At 38.3% G+C, this 24,300-nt stretch overlaps 1 protein-coding gene across 3 annotated transcripts in view; it reads right to left on the reverse strand.

The window, feature by feature from the left end:
* Positions 1-24,300, reverse strand: part of LOC146501052 (PTB domain-containing engulfment adapter protein 1) — a 99,532-nt gene that overhangs the window by 57,487 nt on the left and 17,745 nt on the right. Inside the window, exon 2 of one of the 3 annotated variants that reach the window (XM_085136665.1) lies at positions 5,119-5,204. The exons of the other annotated variants lie outside the window; for them this stretch is intronic. The gene's annotated coding sequence lies outside the window, so the exon portion shown is untranslated. The remainder of the gene's footprint in view (positions 1-5,118; positions 5,205-24,300) is intronic. 3 annotated transcript variants of the gene reach the window in all.

Consider the following 24,300-nt stretch of genomic DNA (forward strand, 5'->3'; position numbering starts at 1 on the left):
AAAGTCACAATTCATTATGTTGACTTTTAATTGTTCTACTGAATTTCTTCAAGTAACCTTCAGGAATAGTTTTCCAGGCTCCTTGAAGGGACATTCAAAGCTCTTCTTTGGATAATTTTGCTTTTTTGTTCTGCTCTCTGTTAAAAGGACCCGCACTGCTTCAATAATGTCGAGGTCTTGGCTCTAGAGAGGCCAGTTCAAAACTGATAATGTTCCACTGTGTGTTTTGCTATCCAACTATGCTTTTACTGCATTGGCAGTGCATTTGGAATCAAGTGACAATCAGCTGTTTTCCAGATGGTTCTGCAGATCAAAATCTCATGTAATTTTCTAATTCCATCAGTTGTTACAAGATCTCCAATACCACTGGCTGAAATGCAGCCACCACCATGTTTTATAGGTGGTTGTAGAAACTCTTTGTTGTACCTGTCTGTTGGCTCTTTGGGACCAAAATATAAAGAAATGAGGGGCAGCTGAAGACTTTTGCCCAGTACTGCATTTTTGGAAATCATGTTGCATGTTAAAATAAAATGTCATCACTTCATAATTTTTGTTCATTTGCGTTGAAATTTTGTCATAATTAGCAAATGAATTCTGAAATTATGTTTAAATTTATACTAATTAATAAATTTGGCCATAACTGTCTTGGGGGATATAAAACATCTACCAAGATAGTACCAATTTCAAAATGAATGGAAGTGAACCTTTGTGTGAAAAGTAATTATATTCCCTCCAGATGTTCCTGGGGTATTATATTCTCAAGAATGAGATAGATATGAGGTTACAGTGACCATCAAAATCAGTACACAGGGGAAGCTTTGGTCCACAGCAAGCACTGTGATTCAATCAACCAATCCACAGACAATGAACTCTACATCTGCGTAGGTTAAAGAAAGAAACCCAAAAACTATTTATGCAGACTCTGTATACTTGCTAAAAGTAGAACATAGAAATTAAATCACAGACCTTCACCTTTCAGAGAATAAGGCTACTAAAATGTAGCTCTGAGTTGAATCATGAATAGTCATACAGCCTAAAATGAACTCAAAATCCTTACACTGTAATGAAAACAGAGTCATGTAATCTGAAAGAATACAGACAACCCGCCACCAAAATGTGGTTAAGAGAAGTCTACAAAGAATTACTTGATGGGAAACAACGGGGAGTAAACGCTCAAGAAAACTTCACAAACTACAATCCTATTACAGCATTAATGCAATAAAGCTTTTTTAGTGCTGTAGTTTTCACATCCCACGAATTCCCAGCCTAAAATCCTAACTGCAACGCAAAACCTTAATCTAAATTGACAACTCAGAAGGCTGAAACGATTTCCTGACATTTTCAATAATGTGCCCACAAAGCTAGTACTGTTTATGTCATAATGTTATGGGAAAGAGTTTCAAATGGTCTGGCATGCATCCGAATTTTGCATCATTGTGTTTGTGAAAGAAAATAAAATGCAAAGGACGTTTTTTTGGCAAACTACAACTGGTCAAAGAGTTTATGAACAGCTTCCCAAATGCCTGTCACCACATTCATGTTCACAATGTGGACTGCGGAGAAACCAAAACCTGTGCTTAATCTCTACACAGTATCTGGCAACCCAGGCTAGAATAGTTCTACAGTAACACACCACTCCTCCAAAAACCACAGACTGAATTTTAACTTTAGACCCATTAGTGGGTGTATTTTCTAACTTTTTTAGACCGCCCGGAACAATCTACAATTAGTTCACTTCCTTGAATGCATGCAAGAGAGTTTCATTTCGTAAAATAGTGCATATGTAATTTAGGTGTGAGGGGAGCAGATTCTCTAGTTTAAGCTCCGATGGAGGAGCCTTGGTTCTGACTGGAAAGTAAATGTGAATTCCTGGGGAAAGGAAACAGCTGAGCAAGCACTGTATATCTGAAGGGGCATGGCAGCTTCTCCAGAGTGTTTGGATAAAGACTGTACAAATCTGTCTAGAGCCGTCATCTAAAGCAATGATGAATTAATGCTTATACTGCATCCCAGCCAGCGACTGGTATGTCCACTGTTTTTGTCCAGCACTGGCATTTTCTCCCCTTTAATCACTCCAGGTTTCACAATATTCAGACCCTGCAACGCTCTTCAAATAAAGTGAAAATTCAAGTTTAAAACACGATCATTTTGGAAAAAATACAGAAACCAATAGAATGGACAGAAACCCGTAGTGAGCAATGCAGTACACAATAGCAGGTAGTCATTATATTTTCAATTGCCTCTGGATTGCAGGCATTTTTCACAGGAATTCAAACGCTCCTTTATTAGCGGTGACACACTCGTAAATCTTAAAGAAGGATTCATTTATGATCCAACTCTATCTCAATAATTTACCTCTAATCTACACCCCTGTTTCTGCATGATAAGACATTCTCCTGCTTCAACATAAAATCAAGCCAAAGTCATTTATACAAGGCCATATTTTACTGTTAGTGACTCCTCTAAATGTACTGACTACATTAGAAAGCGGGGAAAGCTTTAGGATTATGTTTACTCTCACAAACACTCAAAACGTCCTACAAGGCAAAGCACTCAATATGAACCAAAAGGTCAACAGAAGCTTAAATTGCTCTTATACAATAAATGATTCACTTTTAAAATAAAAAGTCTCCAACGTTAATTCATAAGTAAGGTGCTGCCACAGAGGGATGCTACTCTAAAGTCTAGCTTTAAAAAAATAAATGCCAAAACCCATCAAGACTACAGCTTTACAGAAAGTCTTCTTCCTCTTTATCGTCATGTCCTGACTGTCTGCATATCAGACCCCATCTGCCCAGACTGTCTCCAAAATAATACCTTGCAGAGGTTTACACATTCACCTAACAAGCAAAAGATTCCTGGGTCCCTTGGGGGCTGGGTCAGGAAGTGATCCCATCTGAATAAGGAAGCAGCCTAAATGTCTGTGAAGGTTCTCAGTCATCCAGGTCATCGTATTCTAAGGAGCTTTAGGCTGCTTTAGGCATGCAGTACTTGCTTAGACTTTTTAGCTCAAAGAGTAAGAAAGCTTGGTTGTAAAAGCTTTTTTCTTGGGATCATGATTTTATCTTTGATTTTTACTGAAGAATACTGATAATAGAAATGAATATTAAAAGAAAAAAAGAGAGAAAGAAAAGAAAGAGCTCTAACACTAACTTGCATCTTATCTGGAGGCCACCAGATAGCGATAGCTGTGGTTGTAAAAAGATCTCCAGTCCTACAGAAGCATACGGGAGAGCAGCTTTCTGACCTCACCTCTGTAAACACTTTTTTGATGAGTTTATGGTCTCAGTCACTCATTTTGTGCCACAGCGAATAGAAAAGGTTCTACTTTGTAAATGGTAAATAGACTGGTTCTCAAGTAGTCCTTCTCAACTCTACTTGATCGCTCAAAGCACTTTATACAACAGCTCTTTCACCTGTTCATACAATCACTTTTTTCTGTGCTTTTTCGACCCAAGTGCTTTCTGTCTATTCGTTCATACTTCAATAAAGGCATCAGAGGACAAAATCCCAAGGATACTTAGGCATGCAGGACGGAGCAGGATGGCTAATGATTTGTCAATCCCAAACCATTAGCCAGTGAGCACGCCAGTTACAGTCGGACCCTGTGCAAAATGGGAGAAGTTACTGTCTCAGTGGTTCCGGCCCTACTGTTACTTTTGTTTACTCATGCCTATACCGAACATTTATTATCCCCCAAAGAGTTACGACTCACCCTGATCCCCTAAAGACAACCCAGTCAGAGGGAAGAGGGCTTATTTTTGTGGAATTGCCTTAGAGCATTCTCACAAAAAACAAAAAAACATCTAGTGCCTCTAAATAAATAAATTGCAGCCAAGCTTCACTTCAGCTAATCTGAGTCACTGAACTTGACCTCTTGGTTGTGTTTGTAGTGGCAGCATCATTTTAACAGTTCAGTAACAGTTCAGACCTGCTTGCAGGGTGCTGATCAGAACTAACAACCTCTCCAAGGAATCCAGTTTTGCTGAGTGAACTGTAAGTGGTATATTTAGGTGTCACTAGTACTAATTGTCATCTATCAGTGTAAAGTGGACCCATGCTAGCATAAGCTGATAATTTAGCACTCTACCCTCTTGTTCAAATACGGCCAAGTATGGTTCCCAAAAGACAAAATGAAAGCAGGTATAATGCCATACCATTCAAAAAAACAGGTGACTTCCCAGTGGATATATCCAACTTTTATAGGCAGTCTATGATTTAAACACACAAGAGGATTTAATATAAACAGTTCATCATCCAGGGGTAATAAAAGTGGACTAATTAATAAATTGGTACTTGTGGTTTGGACTACATCTAACAAGCTACAGCTTACATTAGTAATGACAGCTCACGGCGGCTGCTCGTCACGGTAAACCAACATAGTTTGTGGCAGGCAGGTTCTCCGACTGAGCAGCAGTCACAAACATTGCCTGAGCATGAGAGATGAAGAGATTTGTCACTGTAAATGCAGCTGATGGGAATGCAAACAACGTCTAAGCTGACTAAACCTGGAGTTAAACAAAAACTGAAGCAGAACAGTTCATGAGCAAGTATTATCAATAGGCAATTAAGTCGTTTCCAAATCTGCACAGCAATAAAAATGCAGCTTCGACGTCAGTTCATATATTTTGTGACTTACAGGTGTGCATATGAGAGGGTTTCAAAAACTTCTGGGAACCACCGACCTAGAATATATGGACAGCAACATAGCAGTGTATATCATTTTATAATATTTTCCAGCACTGCATGAATTTGAAAGATGTGCTTCTAAAGGAAAAAAGAATCAAAATGTCACCGGTGAGCATAAATACATTTTTTAAGAAAGATAAAAAACACGGCATCGGACTGTCGCCTCACTCCTGTCTGCGTTTATCACAAAGCAGCGGAACCATGACGAGAATATACACAGCTGAATTATGTGTCAAAACTGTAGGTGTGATTGCTACCATATGCCATCTACCGTCTCCCACAGTCACAGTGATATTCACTGTTCAGAACAATAAGCACGCGCATTAGCAGGATCTCAAATGAAGAGGATTGAAGCATGCTGTATAACCATGACGGCACATAATTATAACTTCACAGACAGCTCGGAAGATAGCTGATAATGTTTCTTACTGTTACTGTAGACTGTTGATGTTCAGGTGTTTTTGTTGTGAGTCACTCATCTAAAGGCTGATGGCTGCTCATTAGTGCTGCATCATCTGTAAATAGAAAGAAATGAGAAAAAAACCACTTAAGACTCAAGCTTTCAGAGATGAAAGATTATTCCTGCAGGTCTACTCTCTGATTACATCAAGCAGAAATCCATATCTTTGCATCTAAGACTTTTTCCCCGTATCCAGATGATCCTCAATTCTTCAAGTTACCTAGCTGACAACTTAGCACGCAACCCTTTCAATTAAACACGAAAAAGAAAAGCAAAACACACATACTGTGGCTGACATGAGTGGCTGTCCACATCAATACAAAGCCATGGAGGAAGAAGGGCAAGTTTAAACTTAGGCTGCACACATCCAATGCAAATCCTTCCAATACCCTTGATAAGTAAGAAAAATGCATGTACTGTGATTGTCCAAAAGACCATTGTGAGCAGTCAGGGGAAAAGTAATAAATAAAAAAATATATACAAATAATACAATCAGTGCATACATAGGCTGTGCAAGGCATAGTTATTATAGGTGCTGACTTAGCTTCCAGTGCAATTAAGCACCCTGAATTTTGTCTCATTTCCAATGCTATAAAGTATTTTTATTCATTCAGACTACTGGATTTATAGCACCGACCCAGCTGTAGAGATTTGTTGGACTTTGGTGTGTATCAATGGTTTAAAGAAGGCAAACACATTGATCACTCACTCTCAAAAATAAAAAGTAAGAAAAGAAATCAATGCTGCACTGATCTGGCAATCAGAAAACGAAAGCTGTATGATGGCTGAACCCATTTAATACACTCTGATGCAAGTTTTGTCTTTACAAGTAGCACAATCTCCAACTTCATACCTTCTACAACAATCCCAGTCTGAGTTAAAGAAAACAAAGTATCGAGTTTTTAGCCAACTTTACAGCCAGTAAGAAAAAAAGAAAGAAAAAAACACTCATAACAAACTAACCCCTTTAAAGATGAATGATACCCGTCTGCACTCTGCAGTGATTACATTAAGCAGATATCTAAAGATTTCTTCCTTGTCCATCTACATGTTGTGTATTAAAACAATCTAAGAAAAGCAATTTATAGACTAAAGCATTTAAGACTGCTTTTCTCACTGTGTTGAAATCATCCAAGTCATACAGAGGCTCTTCACAGTAATTTATTGGTAGGTGGAAGGCAATAAGCAACCCCTGGGGTGTAAAAAATGCTAATAATAATGAAAACAAACACTGCAATCAGTCAATAAGGATATAACTGAAAAAGTGGGTGAACTATATTTTTATTACATTAGTTCGTGCCTGATGAATGAGGTGCAGACTTAGCTCATGGCGTAATCAAGCACCATGAGCCTGGTCTCATGTCCAATACCTTAAACTATTTTTATTCATGCAGACTATTGGATTTACAGCACCGTCCCAGCTATAGAGATTTGTGGGCCTTCAGTGTTTATTAATGGCTTAAAGAAAGCAAACAAACACACTGATCAATCACTCTCAAAAATGCAATGTTGAAAAAAACAGGGAAAATCAATGATACGCTTGTGTGGCACTCAGAAACCAAAAGCCATATGACAGCTGAGCCCATTTACTAGAACGCCACGTCTGCTTTGCCTTTATAAGATCTGCAATCCCAAGTTTCTTCTAAAGTGAATCTTGTTTTTACATTTTATCACAGAAGTGGAGATTCTATCAAACCTTCACTGGACTGTGACATTTTTCAGCACGATATCAGAGTTCAAATTAGCACTTCAGAAAGGACACACTCGAGATTAAAGTGTGCTGTCTGCACATTTGATAAATGAGGGCCAAAGTTTTCTATTATGTGTTAGCCTGTAGTAATGCATAGTTATCATAAAAGTGCCTGAGGAATTTGTGGGGAAATGACATTCAGAGATAGATTTAAAGGGCACAGACTGTGGAAGGTGTTGCATTAATTTGAGCTAGGTGACTTCCCCCTGTGAGATTTTGTTGATATATACACTGCTGGATATGGAAATACAGGTTTTGCAATTTTAAAGTCAGCATGTGAGGCATTTCTGGCAACACAGATGATACAATAGTCAGTGTACTGTATGAGGTCAGACCTCGAGCAACACTAATAATATGTTAGAGCAACCTTCTTGCTAGACTTCTGACCTTAATTTGTAAACATGTGAGAAGATAAAGAAGCCATATCACAGACAAGATAAAAAAAAATACATTTCAAATAGTTAATGTAGTTTGGAACATTGAACGATAAGATTTCTCATTTCGGCACATTTAGTGAGAGGAAATTTTACACTATCCAGCTATTGAGACCATATAGTCAAAAAGAGCAGCTAAGCTTTTAGTATTATGTTTCAGCAGTACATATATCTTTGCATTGTATGTATGCTATGTATATATAAATAGAAAATAAAAAAGGGCTTCAAGTCCAACCTTGTGGTACACCACAGGTAATGTGAGCTACAGGTGATGAACTGTTACCCATGTTGACAGAACTTGGACTTTTGAAGTAAGCTAACAAAAGCAAAGTGGCTAAAGATAAAGCTATCCAGAGCACAGAGGCAGCCAAAGACCAGAAGCCTCGGTATGAGCAATGGGTCAAAGAAGTTATGATGGAAACTACAGAGATGAGTGAAAAGGGGTTATTGTCTTTTAGCTGTTGAAGTTATAAACATAACAGAAAGTGATGTAACTACTTTTTTTTTTTGCCAAGGTAAAATAGCCAGGCAAAGGTGGGAGCACAGCAGCTCACTGTCAGTTAATTAACTGTACCTCTTATCAGCAGCAGAGCACTTCATTTTTGATTATTTAAGCGAGAGATCCTGTAGCTTACTCTGGTTTATAAAGTTTAATCATTACATTTATTATGAAAATAATATTTTGCATTGAAGAAAAGTACATTTTTTGTTTGTATATGCTATCAGTTTTCTATACAAAGAAAATCTAAATGTGCAAAAAGTGGTACTGGCAGGTTAAACTTACAAAACAATGGAATGGGTCAAGAAAATTCCAATTGGTGCATCTCTACTGTAAAGCAAAAGAATAAAGCAAAAGAAATACATTAAAATACATTAAATATATTAAAAAGAAAGACATTATATACGATTTTATTCATATGTACCTTCAGTGAAACTTAATGTCTTTTTTTTAGCTTTTGACTTTGTAACTAAATCTCAACATTAATTCAATTTCTTGATTAGTGGTTTTCTGTCTGTTGTGGGTGGTTTCACAGTTACAGGTAATACCATATTTGGGGCATAAATTGGTATCACCCAACTATAATATATACAGGCCAAAGGTATATTTATTTATATTTTAAGTAATAGATTTTATGCATTTTATGCATTTCATTATCTGAAACTATATGACCACCTAGAAGGACACCAACAACTATACTTGTAGTTGATAAGCCTACTTTACAGTCATTTTATCTGATAAGTTGTCTATAATGTTTCATAATGACTGGGATTGATGTCACATGAAAAATCTCACACTAAAAGTGCAGAGTTTGAGTGTTTGACTTATTCCTCTCATCTATGCACACTGGTGGCGTGTGAAGTTCTGCCAGAAACCTCTATGTATTTCTTAGTTCTGCAAGTCCACCGTTCTATCACAATGTATCAGCAAAAGTCCATTTTTGGCATACAGAGAAACAAAAACAAAAACTTCATCATGAAAACCTGCACTAGTTTAGATAAGGAAAAGTTTCAGAGACGAAAAAGAGATGTATGTCTTCTCTAGATTCAAAACTCAAAACCCAACCCCTCTCTCCTCTCTTAAAATCTAATCCGTCCCTTCTCCATGTTGCCATTTCCATCTCAGCAAAAACAAAGGTGACATGATCAAATTTATCCCCTCTCCAGCTGAGAAATAATGCAAAATGGATTTTCTTCAGCAACACTTTCTCACCTTTCTGGCTTCCCACAGTGTGTATTATACTCAATAACTGGTGAATGGAATAACAAACAGCCTGTCATTTCCATATCCCCTCAAGCACTAAGTTTATGTTTCAGAAAAGTGGAATCTTATTAAGGAAACAGGTGTTTAGGTTGCAATGGTTACCATCAAATTTACTTTAAATGTAGGCTGTAAACAGTCCAGTTATTTAAATTAAAAGTGATAACTACCGAGGAGGCAATTCAGTACCCTGCACAAAAAATGTTAAAAAAAAAAAAAGCCTACAATGACAGGCTTCAGTCTGAGCATGTTGGTAAAGCACGTGCAGGAATATGACAGAGGATCACGGCACCATTCTGATGAAATTAATTTATTCTGCTCCTCCTCATTAGGAGAAAGCCAATCACCCAAAAATCATAATTAAAATATGATGACAGCGAGAGGCTTGAAGTCACAAGGACAGGGGTGGGTGACTTGTTATGAAAGAGCGAGGTCTGCTGGATTAATCCTCTTAGGCAAGTTTTGACAGCTAGGCAGAAAGTGGACTCAAAAACAAACTATGAAACATGCCTTGATCTGGAATTCCAAGTAAAGTCAAGTTTATTCATATGGTCCAATATTAAACATGACTCAAAGGGACTTAGAGGCTCAGGACACGAACCCAGCTCAACTTTTTTAAGAGAAGAAAAAACTTCCAAAAGCATACAAAGAGAAAGTATTCATACGAGTATAATCACACAAGAGGATTAAAATTAGTGTAATAGTAAATCGGACACAGTATATTTCACCTAATCAAGTCAGAGTGATATGCCATGGAGGAATGAAACAAGTCAAATTAAATCTTTCAATAACTTCTTCAAAATATGCCAAAAGCTGTTGACCACCAGACAGAAAAACAAGTGGATAAAGTAATTGCGGAGGATGTGTGTTTCTAAATGGTTGAGGTCATGGTGGGCTAGCATCTACCATCCTGACCCATATAATAATCCTCTTTCAAAAATAAACTCTTCTAAACGTATCGAACCCTTTTTCTCCCTCTGGGCTCCATAACGAAAGTTTCCTGATAGCAAAACACCATCATGCGAGCAGCAGCACAGATCCAGTACCAAACATGCTGGAAGTGGTAGATAAGAGACCGAGAACATCCAGATAGCACCAGACTGGCTCTAGCCCATCTCACTTCCTGAGGGGCAGAACTCTGCGTGCACTGGGCAGATGTCAAGGTTTTAGTACAGAATGTGCAAGCTGGCATTAACATCTTGAAACCTGCAGTGTTCTGACCCAAACACAGAAACTTCAGACAGCTTTCTTGGAAGCGTTTGAGAAAAAAGTCAGTGCAGGGACTCTGTGACTTGTAGGTTTTGTAAATGGCTCATTCTTCATGCTACATTAGGGTTTCCACAGCATTAAATGACAACGGGAAAAGATTATGTATGTGTGCTTTAAATAACACCACTATGAATTGATACAGAATAGCATATGAAGCTTTATGGGATGCTGTCACAGAGATTGTGGCTTAATAACGGTTTTAATTTTATATCTTTGATGATTAGATCACTGATAATCCCAGTAATGGAACTGTCATTCATGTTTATATTATTTATATGAAAGTGGGTCACAATTTATTGTGGCTGGGACAGAATTTTTGTCACCAGTTTTTGCAAAGATCGTACTGGATACACTTGTACACTGGAGCCAAGGAGAAGAAGAAAAACACCTAATTAGAAATGAAATATCCCCTATTTGTTGGTATTACAAAGGCAAGATGAAAACAAATGCTCTGGGTAAAGCATAACAGACAATAAAATTGGCTTTAAAAATTTTGGCCATCAGCCATTATCAATGTTTTAATCAGACACTTTGCTAGCACCCTCAGTCTGTTACCAATGAACAGATGCAGTAGACTGTTATCATAAATTCCAATCAATGATAAACACAGCAGAGCAGATTATGCAGACGTAAAGAAAATTATGTGAACAAGTCCAGTTGTAATTGTTATTGTAAAATGATTAATTACGTATGAAAGGTTTAGTTTAAGCTCTTCCAAACCTTAAACAAGTAGTTTATTTTAACTAAACCCAACCAATGCCAAACTAAACACCATAAAAAACAATAAAAGTAAAGAGTAGGGAAAACCACAAGTTAAAAAACCAGGCAAGGGAAATTAGAAAGATGGGTCTTAGACTCACATGCTCAGTTGAAGGTTGAACTGAATATACTTCCTAATGGAGACTAATGCCATTTCAAAGCAGAAACACTCCCACTGGCCATATTTATCAGGACTGAAAACAGCTGGTGATACTGGCCATTTAATGAGCTGGTGAAAATCTGTAAGAAGAATCAGCCTCTCAGCAGCATTTGTTTTAGCAAATCCCAGCTTATTTGGAAGTTAGTGGCAAAGGGCATGGCCAGTCATGATACTTTCTCTGGCGCAGATGGCTTTAAGCGTGGTAGATTGAGGCTGGACATTTCAACCTCAAAAGAGCCCTGTTTGACTGAGCCACGTTGCATTTACTTCCGTAGTTTATGCAACAATAAAGCAAGCACAAGGATGTCTGAGAGCGAGAGCCGTTTGTCAGCATGCAATGACGATATAGTATCTAAACTGCTATTGTTTAAAAAGGGAGCTACTTTAACAACCTCCAACAATACACAAGAAAGCTGTTCCTGCTAAAGGTGAAAACAACAAACTTGTTTCCCCACTTGAGCCAAAAACACACCATTCAGTACACCCAGGCTACGAGGGAGGAGATACTAGCAGCTGGCAACCCAACCCAAAAGATGCACATCACTGAGCATTACCGGAGCACTCAGCTCGATTCCATATGACTGGAAGAGCAAACAGTGGGTGGAAATTACTGATGAAGTAACACGGTGGAAAAGCAGGGCTTTAAGAAGCTGGTTAAATGCTTAACTCAAGGGAAAACATCCCAGGTGGAAAATATGTTTGTTTTATTATGTGACAATGTTGTGCCGGCTCCTGAAGAGTTAAAGGGTTAAGTTAGTGTTAAACTGTTTAGTAGTAGTAGGATCATTGTACTGTTGCTTAAAATCCCCAGAGTAAACACTACCTAGGCACTTTTTGTGCGTACACTGACTTATGTTGTGTCACTGGATATAATGCGATGTCACTAATGTTGCACGATATTGCTGCTGCTGGTGGCTGCTTGTATCAATATAAATCCCACTTTAAATTAGTTACTGTCACCAGTGACAGAAGCATATTGGAAAAGAAGAAGAGAAAATGCCATTTATTTACTCATAAACGCTGCTGCCTGCAAACTCCGAGCATCAATAAAACATTCAGCTTTTTCCTTTTTTTCTACATCATGAAATTTCAGTACTGCAAATTTTCTCGAGATCATTTTGAGGATATATTGCCCATCGTGAAATAGAAAAAAGTTGCATGTTATTCTTCTTTTGAACAGCCATTATTATTATTATAATTATTTTAACCACTCTGAAATAACCACTCAGGTCCAAACATCAGTGTATTTGGTTGAAGATATACACATTAAAGTTCCAACAGGGCCGAGCCACACTTTCATGTAGTACCACTTTCTACCACAAGATACTGTAGCAAGTCAACTAACAACACATCGTGGGTGGTATGGGGAAGGAAATTCTTATGAAGAAATGGGGGTGGAGCTTGAAAGAAATATGTGTTAAATAAATGAAAAACAAAACAATTAAAAATAAAATACCTCACACAGTCCCTGGTGAAATGCTGTCCCCAGAAGTTTTAGTTAATGCCACAGTGTTTAAAAACAGCTAGCAAATGCACAATTAAATCCCGTTCCCAAGATTTGGGATACATATGAGCAAGTTCCGTGCAGTGCAGTGGAAGCGGATGATCTGCTGCAAGAACACCTGTAAGAAGACGATGTGCAAGGGAAGTGCATGGGAAAGACAAGAATTAGAACCATTTTTCACCACAACAGAGATCACAACTCCAACTGTGACCCAGAAGAAGCAAGTGTTAAATGGATTCATGTGCACATGAAGATTAAACATGGATGCACCCAGATATTCATGGGAGTATACGCACATAACGGCAGATGTAAATCCTGCTTTGCAATCACTCCTTAGAAACACAGCTCAAGCTTTATGCTGATTAGCATCTATTTCACGTCATGGTGTTTACAGCAGTTTGTGTTGATTTTGTATTTGTTTGACTTGAATCGTCCAGTAAATTATTGGCAGAAAGACGGCAAAAATGTTCAGTGTGTAAATACCACTGGGAGGGGAAAATTGAGTTTAGCATATAATGAATAAAACAAGGTCTGAATAAGTCATTTGAAAGTGGAGAAGTACTTAAGAGATGGGAACTGTTTTTTATCATTATATTATACTGAATCCCACAAGATCTACCAGCAACACACGCACACGCACACACACACACTTTGCTGCAGAAAAAGCTGCATCCCTTTCCGTGAGAACCTACAGCAGCTTTAATGCACAACCTGACCTAGTTAAGGCACTAACTGATATTCCTTGTCAACCTCAGACAAGCTAGGCTGAACTGTATTTCCACACGTGCAAAGAAACCTTAATCAGCCTTCCCCTCAGTGTGCACAGAGCGAGACTGTTGGCTGACATGGAAAGCAACAAAGGGATTTGTATTATTGATAAAACATTACCAGAACACCTCCCTGATTTGGAATAAATATAGAAGCATATCTCTGCTTCTGCTGAGCCAGCCCACCCAAGTACAATAAACTGTTTTACCTCTAAGTGTGGAAGTGAATTCTACTGTTTTCCTCATGTGGTTTCAGCCTTTTTGACAGACAACAAATACCCCTGGCTGAGCATTAAACTCAAAGCTGAACAGATCTGTTCTACCATTGTCACTGTGTTGATACTCACAGAAGCACCTGTGCAAGTCAAACCAAAAGACAATGCTTTCTGCGAAAATCATCCTGGTGTGAGAAACAGTCTGCACTTAAATGTGCTTTTTGTAAGTGAATAACAAGAATGGTAAAGCACGTGTCAGTGGGGGTAGGCTGACACCTGGGTAATTGAGTATCTTTATCTTCAATGTGAAGAAAATACCTGTAATTATAACTTAAATGGACATTTCAACAACTTCTTTAATAACAGTCACACAAAACCTTTATATTTTTCCCTTCATAACATCTTCATCAAAAAGTTGTGTTTATTTATTTATACAGCACCAAACCACAACATAATAATGTCTGTAACCTTATCTTTTCCACTGAGCAAGCAAGCAAAATAATATTTAAATGGTTCATTTCATTTAAGTTGGAAGTACAATGCAATTCAAAAAGTATAAACTACTACAGAGATTCAGAACCACTAAACTTTACTAACTTTGCTCGTATCCAGTTCAGTCCTGTTTTCCTCTTAAAACTGAACACATTCAACAAGGTGCTGAAAACACTTCTCAGAGAGTTTGGTTCACCACCAGTCTGAACTGTTGATACAAGGCAGGATTAATCATTGTTTCCATGTTGTTTATGCCAAATTCTGACCATAACACCCAGATGTCATAGCAGAAATCAAGACTCAAAGTTTTTCCAGTCTGTTGTCCAATTATTGTGCTCCCGTGTGAGCTCTGCTTTGCTGTTCTTGGCTGACAGATATGACACTCGGTTTGATTTTCTTCTGTTGTAGGTTCAATGTGTTGTGCAATTAGAGATGCTCCTCTGTATACCTTACATGTTATGAGTGGTTGTTTGAGTTACTGTTGCCTCCCTATCAGGATGAAGCAGTCTGGTATTCTCTTCTGACCTCTGACATCAACGGCATTTTCACCCAGAGAACTGCCACTCACTGGATATTTTATTTTTTTTGACCAGCCTAGAGATGATTTTGTGGGAAAAATCCCAGCAGATCAGCAGTTTCTGAGGTACTCAGACAAGCCTGTCTGGCACCAACAACTATGACTCAAATAACCTTTCTTCCTCATTCTGATGCTTAGTTTGAACTTCAGCAGATTGTCTTGACCATGTCTACATGACTAAATGCACTGAGTTGTTGCTATGTGACTGTGTTAATATCTAATCAGGCTGATGGCTCTATGGCCATAAGATGTACACAAGATATAGCAAGTGACTATTAAAAATATTCACTTTGTCAACATAAAGAAATGCACCAGTAGCATAGTAAAATTTATAAGATCCATAAGTTAAAATCTAATTTTAAAAAAGCAGAAATAAAATAAAATAGTAACTGGTAAATTGTAGTATACCAAAAGATGATGACCTCAGGGATCAATGACAGGTGGATGCCACTTGTTTCCCAGCTTTGCATTACATTGATGTTATCCTTATGATTCGATTCATAATAAATTGAATCTACTTCACTATAAATTCGTACCATGTTGTGTACAGTTTAACTGACACTTGGAGCACAGACATTTGTTTAGACTGACACTCTTTAAAATTAACTTGTAAGAAAGGAGCAGCTGTGAGAAAACATAAAGACTGTGTTTCTGCCTGCTGGACTGATTTCAAATGAGAGCTTAGTGAAATTGTGTGTCTGCAGAATTGCCTGTTTATGTCCTGTCCTCAACATTTTTTGCTAAACTGCTGGGTGTTTGTGTTTGTCAGTGAAATACTCTGTATACTGCAGAACAGAAGAGACACAGGTGAGACAGTGATACAAAAAACCCAGAATGACTTAATCGACACCAGAGTCAATCACAGCTGTCATAAGGTGGGAGGTGGGACATCTGTCCACTTATTTTTACTAATTATAATAGGCTTAATCCCTCCTATGTGAACAAGGCTGTCTTGTTGGACTGGTAAGTTCTTTTTCTGCATGTTGGAAGTAGGAAATAGATATGAGATGGACAGCACCTTCTAAAAACACACCAGTGGACACGCCTTCCATAACTGCAGCCATTTTCAAATCCAAATTAAACTTTGTGTTTTCTTTGGTGCACTTAAGGAAATTTAAACCCACCGATGCACTGTACCCTCAGAAAAATAGATTTCTTGTCTTTATATTTACGGTTGGGGGAAATAATTATTTGATCTCCTGCTGAATTAATACATTTACTCACAGAATCTAGTTTTTATAGTAGTTTCATTTTAATGTAGAGAGACAGAATATTAACCATTAAAATCCCTTAAAACACACTATATAAAAGTCATTTCATTTCTTTGGAACTCAGCAAACTTACAAATTCAGCAGGGGATCGAACAACTGTTTCCCCAACTGTATATCACTATTTTATATAGCACTTTTACTTTTATTGGTTTCTTTTTTTTAAATCTTTGCTCAATGTTTACTTTTCAGTGCCTTTCAGTGGTCTAACGGTTTGCTTGGACTATGTACAGTAGTGACATCAAGTACTAAATCACTTTAAACACACCTTCTCTTGATTATTAATCTCACCGTTTGCTTATGTAGTTATAATTGTTCCACTAAACAATATACATTTTATATGTCAATTATAAAGGCTGAGCTTGAATAAACAGAATGTCTCAATTTATTGCCTCCTTAAATGACAGGTGTACAACATCTAAACACTCAGCCAATTGCTTTAGAGCCTCCATGTCACAGTGCTCATCCTTAGTGACAGCTCATACTCTAATAAGTGCAAACCAGTCAAGAGTAAGATTTTTGCTTCCCTTAATTCATCCAAGGGCTGGAAACACACAGAGACTAAGCTTGAGGCTCAACCAAACAAGGCTGTATACAGCAAACGCTGAACAACAGTTCATCTGTGATTGAAAGACTGTCGTCAGAGTTCCAAGTGAGTCAGAGTCTTCATCCCCTGTTTTTCAGAAAGTCCAAGAGCGGTACAGTGTCCTTATTGATAGCTGTTAGAAAAATGATCTCTCTCTCCGTATCATATCTTCCCAGAAAAAGAGGCCTTGCATTAAGGCAAGCACGGAAAAGTCCAGTTAATCCACAGAAATCATAACCCTGACCCTGGCATGTTGCTTCATTCATAAAACCAGACACCGAGTTGCTCTCCCACTCGCCGCAAAGCTACTTCTACAGTAACAGGAGTATTGTTGAAATTACGCTGAGACAATTCTGCTTGTTATGGCTTCGAGGACATGCATTCAGGCCTGGCCTGTCAGACCACTCTAATTAATTCAGTTTGCCATGGCCAGAATGAAAGGGAAAAATCTTCCGTCCGAGGACACAAAAATTGGAGTCAAATCACTGCACTGACTTCCCAGGAATTGTAGAATTGATTAAAAAAATTGACTTATTGTCTAGAAAGGCTTGGCTCCACACTGGAACTGTCAGGCTTTTCAGAAATGAGTCGAACCTCTTTAATCTTGTGCTGCCGGACTGTTTTGGGGGTTTGAGAGAAGCTGATGAAGCTGCGTTTAGTTTTATATATTTCTGTTTGCTGGTACGCTCCACTGATTAGGTATACTTGTATATTAAGGTCATTATGTGCCATTCATCATGCTAAAAGCAAGACTGAATATCTGAATATTACATTTCTCTTTTTTTTAATCCAAGACATCTGAATTTGTTAGTAGTAGCTGTTTGTTTGTTTTTTAATTGAGGTTTTTTTAAAATAAGCACAAGAAAAGCCAAATCCAGGCTGTTTTCTTTGCTTTTCTGTGAATCTGCATTCCCTAAGAAGCCAACGGAGCGTATTAGCAAAGTAAAAGTTTTGCTTTTCTGCTTTTGGTCACATACAAACTGCTGCCTGTAAGTTAACACATCATTTTGTACTAAATGGACTGAAAAATGGTTCATTCAAGGCTGCTGTTAGACTGCCTTTTTAAGTCAAAGTCTTTTTCTCCCACGTCTCCCGGGGCCCAGTTGTCAATCGAGCACCACAGGGGTTCCTCTATCTCCATCCTTGCTTCCTGACTGTGTCACTAACACCCCCAAAAATCCTCTCATCTCGACAATCCTTTGCAGCTCTCCTGTGCAAACTCTCAGTCAGAAGTTATATATTTGTTTCTCTAAAGGATTTCTGAATTATTGCTTTTAATAAATAAAAAAGCAACTTAAATTAAAGTTACAGGGAAACAGAGCTGCGCTCCATTAAAACATAGTCTTCACAGTTACAGTGTTGTGCTGTGAAAATGTGATACTCATTTAAAGAGTCAGACAGGTCTTCTAATGGCTCAATTCAGAGCTATAAACTTGTCAGAGAAGTGAAGATATTCTTCAGTGAGTCGAATCTGCACAGAGTCACAGAGAGGCTAAGCTGCATTTTTAGCACGCTCACATTACTGTTTCAGCGTGAGGTTAAACTCAGCAATGGCTTTTACTCTGAATCTATTCTGGGAAAAGCGACCTTTTTCAGTCTGCTGACCTTTGTAAACATCACAGCTGCTGTGATGTGTTGACAGCTGGCTTCGGTTTTGATTTTGACTTTGACGACAACGCGTTAGACGATAGGTTGGATCCACTGTGACAGCAAATCATCCGTTTTCATTATCTTTATTGTCCACTGCACAAAACATTGTCAAGTGTGACACTCTAAAGACAGGGCAGTAGCAGTATTCTTTAGACTGAGCCCCTCTAATATAGTAAAACATGGAGACAAGTTGAGTGCTTGAGGGACAGATGAAGACTTTAAGCTTAGATAATAACACTCTTGTATTTAAGCACGTACTGCGAGGACAAGGATTTTAATAGTGACACAGCATGAAAGGAGAGTTAGAGTAGACAAGCAGGACACTTTAGAGAATTTATTCTTAAAGTCACCTTTGCACAAGAATGCCCTTGCAGTTGCTCAGATGCTGAATGATAAACAGAAAACGGGGAGTTATAGCTCTAATATCACCTTTTAATGTGATAATTTCAATTAAAAAAAATAATCAATATGAAATAGGTCTTTTCTAAATATGTGTAAAAGGAAAATACATCGCGTAGTGAATTATTTACAAATATTATATCTTGCACTGGCACATTACCATCATCTCTCCATCTGGTGGACAGTCAAGGCTAATGAGAAGTCATTAGCAGACATGTTTCTAATAGGATGCTTTGCCTGAAATGTGCAATTTTCTCAACTTAATTTTTCCTTGGCTTTGCACTTGTCATATTACGTGACTGGGAGGCATGATGGAAAAAATGACACACTTCTCCTTGTGAAACTGCGTTTATTTTTAGACTTTCCGTTTCATTCTGCACTTTATCACATCTTCCTCATCCACAGCTTCTCCAGCGAGGGTTATAATGATCATGAAACAACAGAGCAAAGCAGCCAAACAAACGTCCTGGTTTTGCTTCACACATCCAGTTTTCTTCTTTCTGAAACTCCCCCACCCTCACTCCCCGCCTTGCTTGACCCAGTGCCACCGCTGCTGAGCTCTCATTACTCTAATAGAGGCGCTGATAGAACATAGAGAGATTGTAAAAGTTAAGTGCAGAAACTCAGTGCATGAATCAAACCTGGGGGCTTATTTGACAGCCACAACAGGGAAACAAGAGATTGCGTCAGCTCTATAGCTAAATGCGGTCACTCTACTGACATGTTAGCGCTCTGAGGTAAATTAGCTAACATAGCATACGTGTGCACCAGTTTGAATTAAAATAAATAAATAAATAAATGTTGTTAAATGAAAAAAAAAATGTGTCTTCATAATTACTGAATAATAGTGTTTGAGTAATGGCTTTAATTATAGGGATTAGGTACTGGTCCGTGGCCATGGGGTTGGGGACCGCCGCAGGTACAGGTGCCGTCACAGGTACTGGTTATTTTGAAAGAAATGTTTAGGCATTACCATAGCGACCAGAGAGCATTAAGGGGCAGAGAGGAGGATGTTACTCTCAGTGTTGTTGGTGCATTTCAGGAGGACACTACTAATAAAGTTAAACAATTACACAGTGAATTCATGTTTATTATTATATTTACAAAAAAAAAAAAAAACCCACAGTTTTTATCTTGGTCGTATTTTATAGTGTTGTATTTATCCATGACACCTTAAAACTATTTTCATTGGAGTTTGAATGGTCTCTGTATTCCAAGTTCGCACACTATAGTTCTAAAATTTGATTTGTATAGTGGCTATAGTGTTCATAGGTCTAGTCTTTGTACAAGCCTTCTCATCCAATGAGAGAGAGAGAGAGAGAGATGGATGGATGGATGGATGGATGGATGGATGGATGGATGGATGGATGGATGGATGGATGGATGGATGGATGGATGGATGGATGGATGGATGGATGGATGGATGGATGGATGGATGGATGGATGGATGGATGGATGGATGGAATTTGTATATTTCTGCCCATCCCTGTATCCTACAGTCATGAACCAAACTTCACTAGAGTAGATTTCACTCAGACAAAGTAAGACAGATCTACTACTGGCTTCAAAGTTCAATGCATGTATGGGCCACTGGCCAAAACAATCTGCCAAGGGGCTATCCTTCTTTGTCAGTGTACAGAGCAGCTTTGACAGGAAATGGCCTTGAGGGTAACTAAGCAAGCGAAACACATCTTCTGACTTCTTCTAGTTCATCTTGATTTAGTGCTTCAAATCAGGGTTCAGGATTCCTCCGTTCTTACACTGACCTTAAACTCCCTATAGCACTGAATAACACATCCTCAAAAGCACCTCATCCAAAGTGAAGTGAAAATGGTTTGTTCACATTTTAACAAGTTATGTTATGCTTCACCAAACTGTTATCTCGCCTATGTATACGGCAGCTCATGCATGAAGCATATCTGTGGCTGGGCCAACTAACACTGGACCCATTACATTAATTCTTTATGAAGTACATTTGTCACACTCCAGATAACCTCACTACAGCCTGTCAAGAACAGATGTGTAACAGAGTAGTGTGATGAGGAAAAAATGCATATTATATATATATACATAATATATAAACACATACTGTGTGCACTTGTACAAAATGAAACCTCCCCACTGGGATTTTCAGGTGAACAGCCATTTAAATGTGCTTATCAATCACTGTCATCGCAGCACACTCCACAACAAAAGCAACAACTTGTTTCTGTTTTGGTGTAAAGTTGCACCGCACAATGTCAGAAGTCATTTGAAATGCATTTCCCTTACTTCTCCCATAAAGAAGGTCTGCATTTCGAGACGAGAGACACTTCCGAGTCAGCATGTCACTGAACTGTTCCCGAAAGCGTAGAGCAGTCTACATACTAGCTTCTATGGTGCACTGCTTTATCTCAAAAACATTCCCGCAACAATCCTGATTCTTTACTCGTCATTTGAGGCTTAAAATAAAATCTGCCTTGACGATTTGTTAAGATGGTGCCCACTAATTATTTACAAAGCTTTAAAAACAGTATCAGGCTGATATAAACTTGGCTGGTCAACGCAGTTATGATCAGAGGTCCAGACTGCCCAGCCCACTGGCTAATGAAGACAGAATACAAGGTAGCAGTGTCACAGTCCAGGGACAGCATCTTCCAAGAGAGAAACTCAAAAGAATGACCTCCGCTTGTCAAGATATATGGGCTGTAATGGCGATATACAAAAAAACCCACCAGAAAGACCCCAGCCTGATGGTGCAATTGAACCCAGGACTAGAGCAGGGCGATATGACCAAAAATATTTATATATAGTTATATAACGATATAATTGACACTAGACAAAATACTTTACAACTCCTCAACTTTGTTAGTGGGAAAAAAAACCAAAACATCAATGTATTTTCACTTAAACAAGCAGCTGTTTTTTATGTGCATTAAAGTTATATAAAAAATTAACAGTGCAAATGCAAATTCCTGCTGACAGTTTAACCAAAAGGCATTTCCAGTGGAAATTGGCTGACATATCCTCAGCATAACCATGTATAATATCCACAAAACTTAAAAAGAGGTTATACACACACAATACAGTAACATTATGTTGAAGCACAGTACGTATCACTCCGCGAGGCTCCTGCCTACGATAGCTGTAATGCTCCGACAATCCATCAAGCGGTGCAGGTTTGTAGCTTAGCAAAGTCGTACTGAAACATTTGACAGATTTTCGAGCACCATGTACATAAAATAGTTTCCAGGTCAATAAACACAACCAGAATTCATACACGGGATTATAAGGGGTAGGGCTGTGTGATATAACTAAAATCTCATATCCCGATATAAAACATCTATCATCCGATAACGATATAAATCACAAAAATGTAACATTTTCTGTAAATTCTGTGAATCTCGGGTTGCTGAAGTGTTTCCAGCTGGGCGTCATGTACCTGGAGTTGACTGTTTTAACGGATGCATGAAACTACACGCCGTGCTGCGGGGAAAAGCCTGTTCTAACGTTTGAGTCTAAGGTTTATTTTTTAGCACCTGACGGCTCTTTTTTGCTTCTCATCCGTAAACACTCTGCATACTTTTTCACGTGATTCCGTTTATTTTGAAAAGTCTCAACAGGATCTTGAGCTTTATTGTGAAAGGTTTATGTGGAAAATAAACAAGGGGACATGCGATGGTTTTACCGTCGTTGTTGCTAACGACAACGCATAAAAACAGGCGCTTGTCCGTCCGTAGTGTGGTTATATTAAATATAAGAGAAAGGGAGAACTTTAATAAATTAATATAGCCACTACAGTGACCATCAAAACGATGAAAAAATATTGCCGTAAACAGTTTATTTTGCGACACCACGAAACAAACGATAGCGTGAAATGAAATGATAGACGTTTTTATATCATCATCCGATATATATCGTTATATCGAACAGCCCTAATAAGGGGTACCGTCGATTTTCAGAAATATCAAAAGGTTTGATTTTAAGTGTGCCGTATTTTCCAAAAACGGTATGATATGGCCCAGCCCTACCCAGGACCATTCTCTGTAAACATTTTTTAGTTTTATAATTCAAGAAATTCATCACATTATAGTTTCTGGAGCAACAAAGAAATCGCTCATTGTTAGAAGGTCACAGTTTTACTTAAAATACTGCAATGTGAGTGCTTTTCATCAATATTTAAGTGATTGAAATGTTTCCTGACAAATTAATTTAACAGCTCATAACTGAAAATAGAGTGCTTCTCTGGAGTGCTTTTTAAATTTTTCTGAGGAAAAATAAAAGAAAAACTTGTGTGTTTTGTGTCAGAATTTTGTGTTTTTCCCTAAATATATTAAAGTACAGCTTCATCACTGAATTTAAATATTTCAGTTTGTGTTCATGCATTGCAGAAAGGTTTTATGAATTCAGATTGGGAAGGAATCAGTTCTTACATTTGTACAACATGAATTTTAATCAGTCCAACCAGATATATTTCAAGCCATTATTCCAAGCAACAAAGCCATCTGTGCAAACGATCACAACATGAGCCCTGCCAAGATCAAAGTGATTATTCTGAGGTGGTTTTATCAGGAGACCTCTCCTACTGCAGCCAGCATGTCATGTTTTTCTAAGTATATTAAAGGTTTGAAGCCACAGCGAGATCAATATTGGATATTTTTGACTGTCTGTGACTCTGTGAAACATCTGATATTCTGCACTTTGTGAATAGCTGAGCACATCAGAGCCAAGCAGACGTTCACTCTGTGTTTTACATCACAAAGCAATTATTTTATGTTATAATTTACATACATTGGAAATGAACATATACTACTTCTTGGTTCTGCATATTTTAATGTGTTTGTTTCTTTTCTGTCAAGTGCAATGACAACTGTATCTGTGTGGAGTCGGCCATAACGAGTGCAGATACATTACTAGCAGAGACAATGGTAGAAATGCGGGGAGACAGAATAGCTCATTTATACAGGCTGTAAGGAGGAAGGCCGGGCTGCGCCTGTTGACTAGGCAGTGACTTGGATGGGTACACGGGCAAAGTGATTAGCATCCATCATTGCCTGTTTCTCTTGACAGCAAGAGCACTGTGACAGATGAGGGGACACAATGAGGGGTGAGACAGCAAAGCGTGGCAGCAGATAGAAACCTGGGAGGCAAGAGGGTGACCCTGGTCAGCTGACAGGAATGACAAACTTAGGAAAACATATTAAAAGGTCAAGATAAGGATAAAGGACATTTGCTGTGTGTCAGTTTGGGTCTGAGCAGCCATTGTCTGTTGGTGGGAAGGCAGGAGAAGATGCATTAGTACAAATCTGTACGGGGTATGCTGCAGAGTCATTTTAAGAAACTGCCACTGAAGACAAACATCAGGCTACAGGGCATTCCCACATCTTATTATAGGTCACAATGGATCTCAAACTGTCACAGTGTTCTCTAAAAATATGCCAATGCAAATGTCAAGTATCTGCACTTAGAGCAGGGCTGCAGAGCAAGGATATTCCCTTATATTTTATATTCCCCATGTAGAGGCACTCTTTGGTCACACCAGTGTGACTAAAGACCACAGCTAAGTGTTTAAAACATCTGACT

The sequence above is a fragment of the Neolamprologus multifasciatus genome, chromosome 16 (genome assembly GCF_963576455.1).
Source record: "Neolamprologus multifasciatus chromosome 16, fNeoMul1.2, whole genome shotgun sequence".
Lineage (NCBI taxonomy): Eukaryota > Metazoa > Chordata > Actinopteri > Cichliformes > Cichlidae > Neolamprologus > Neolamprologus multifasciatus.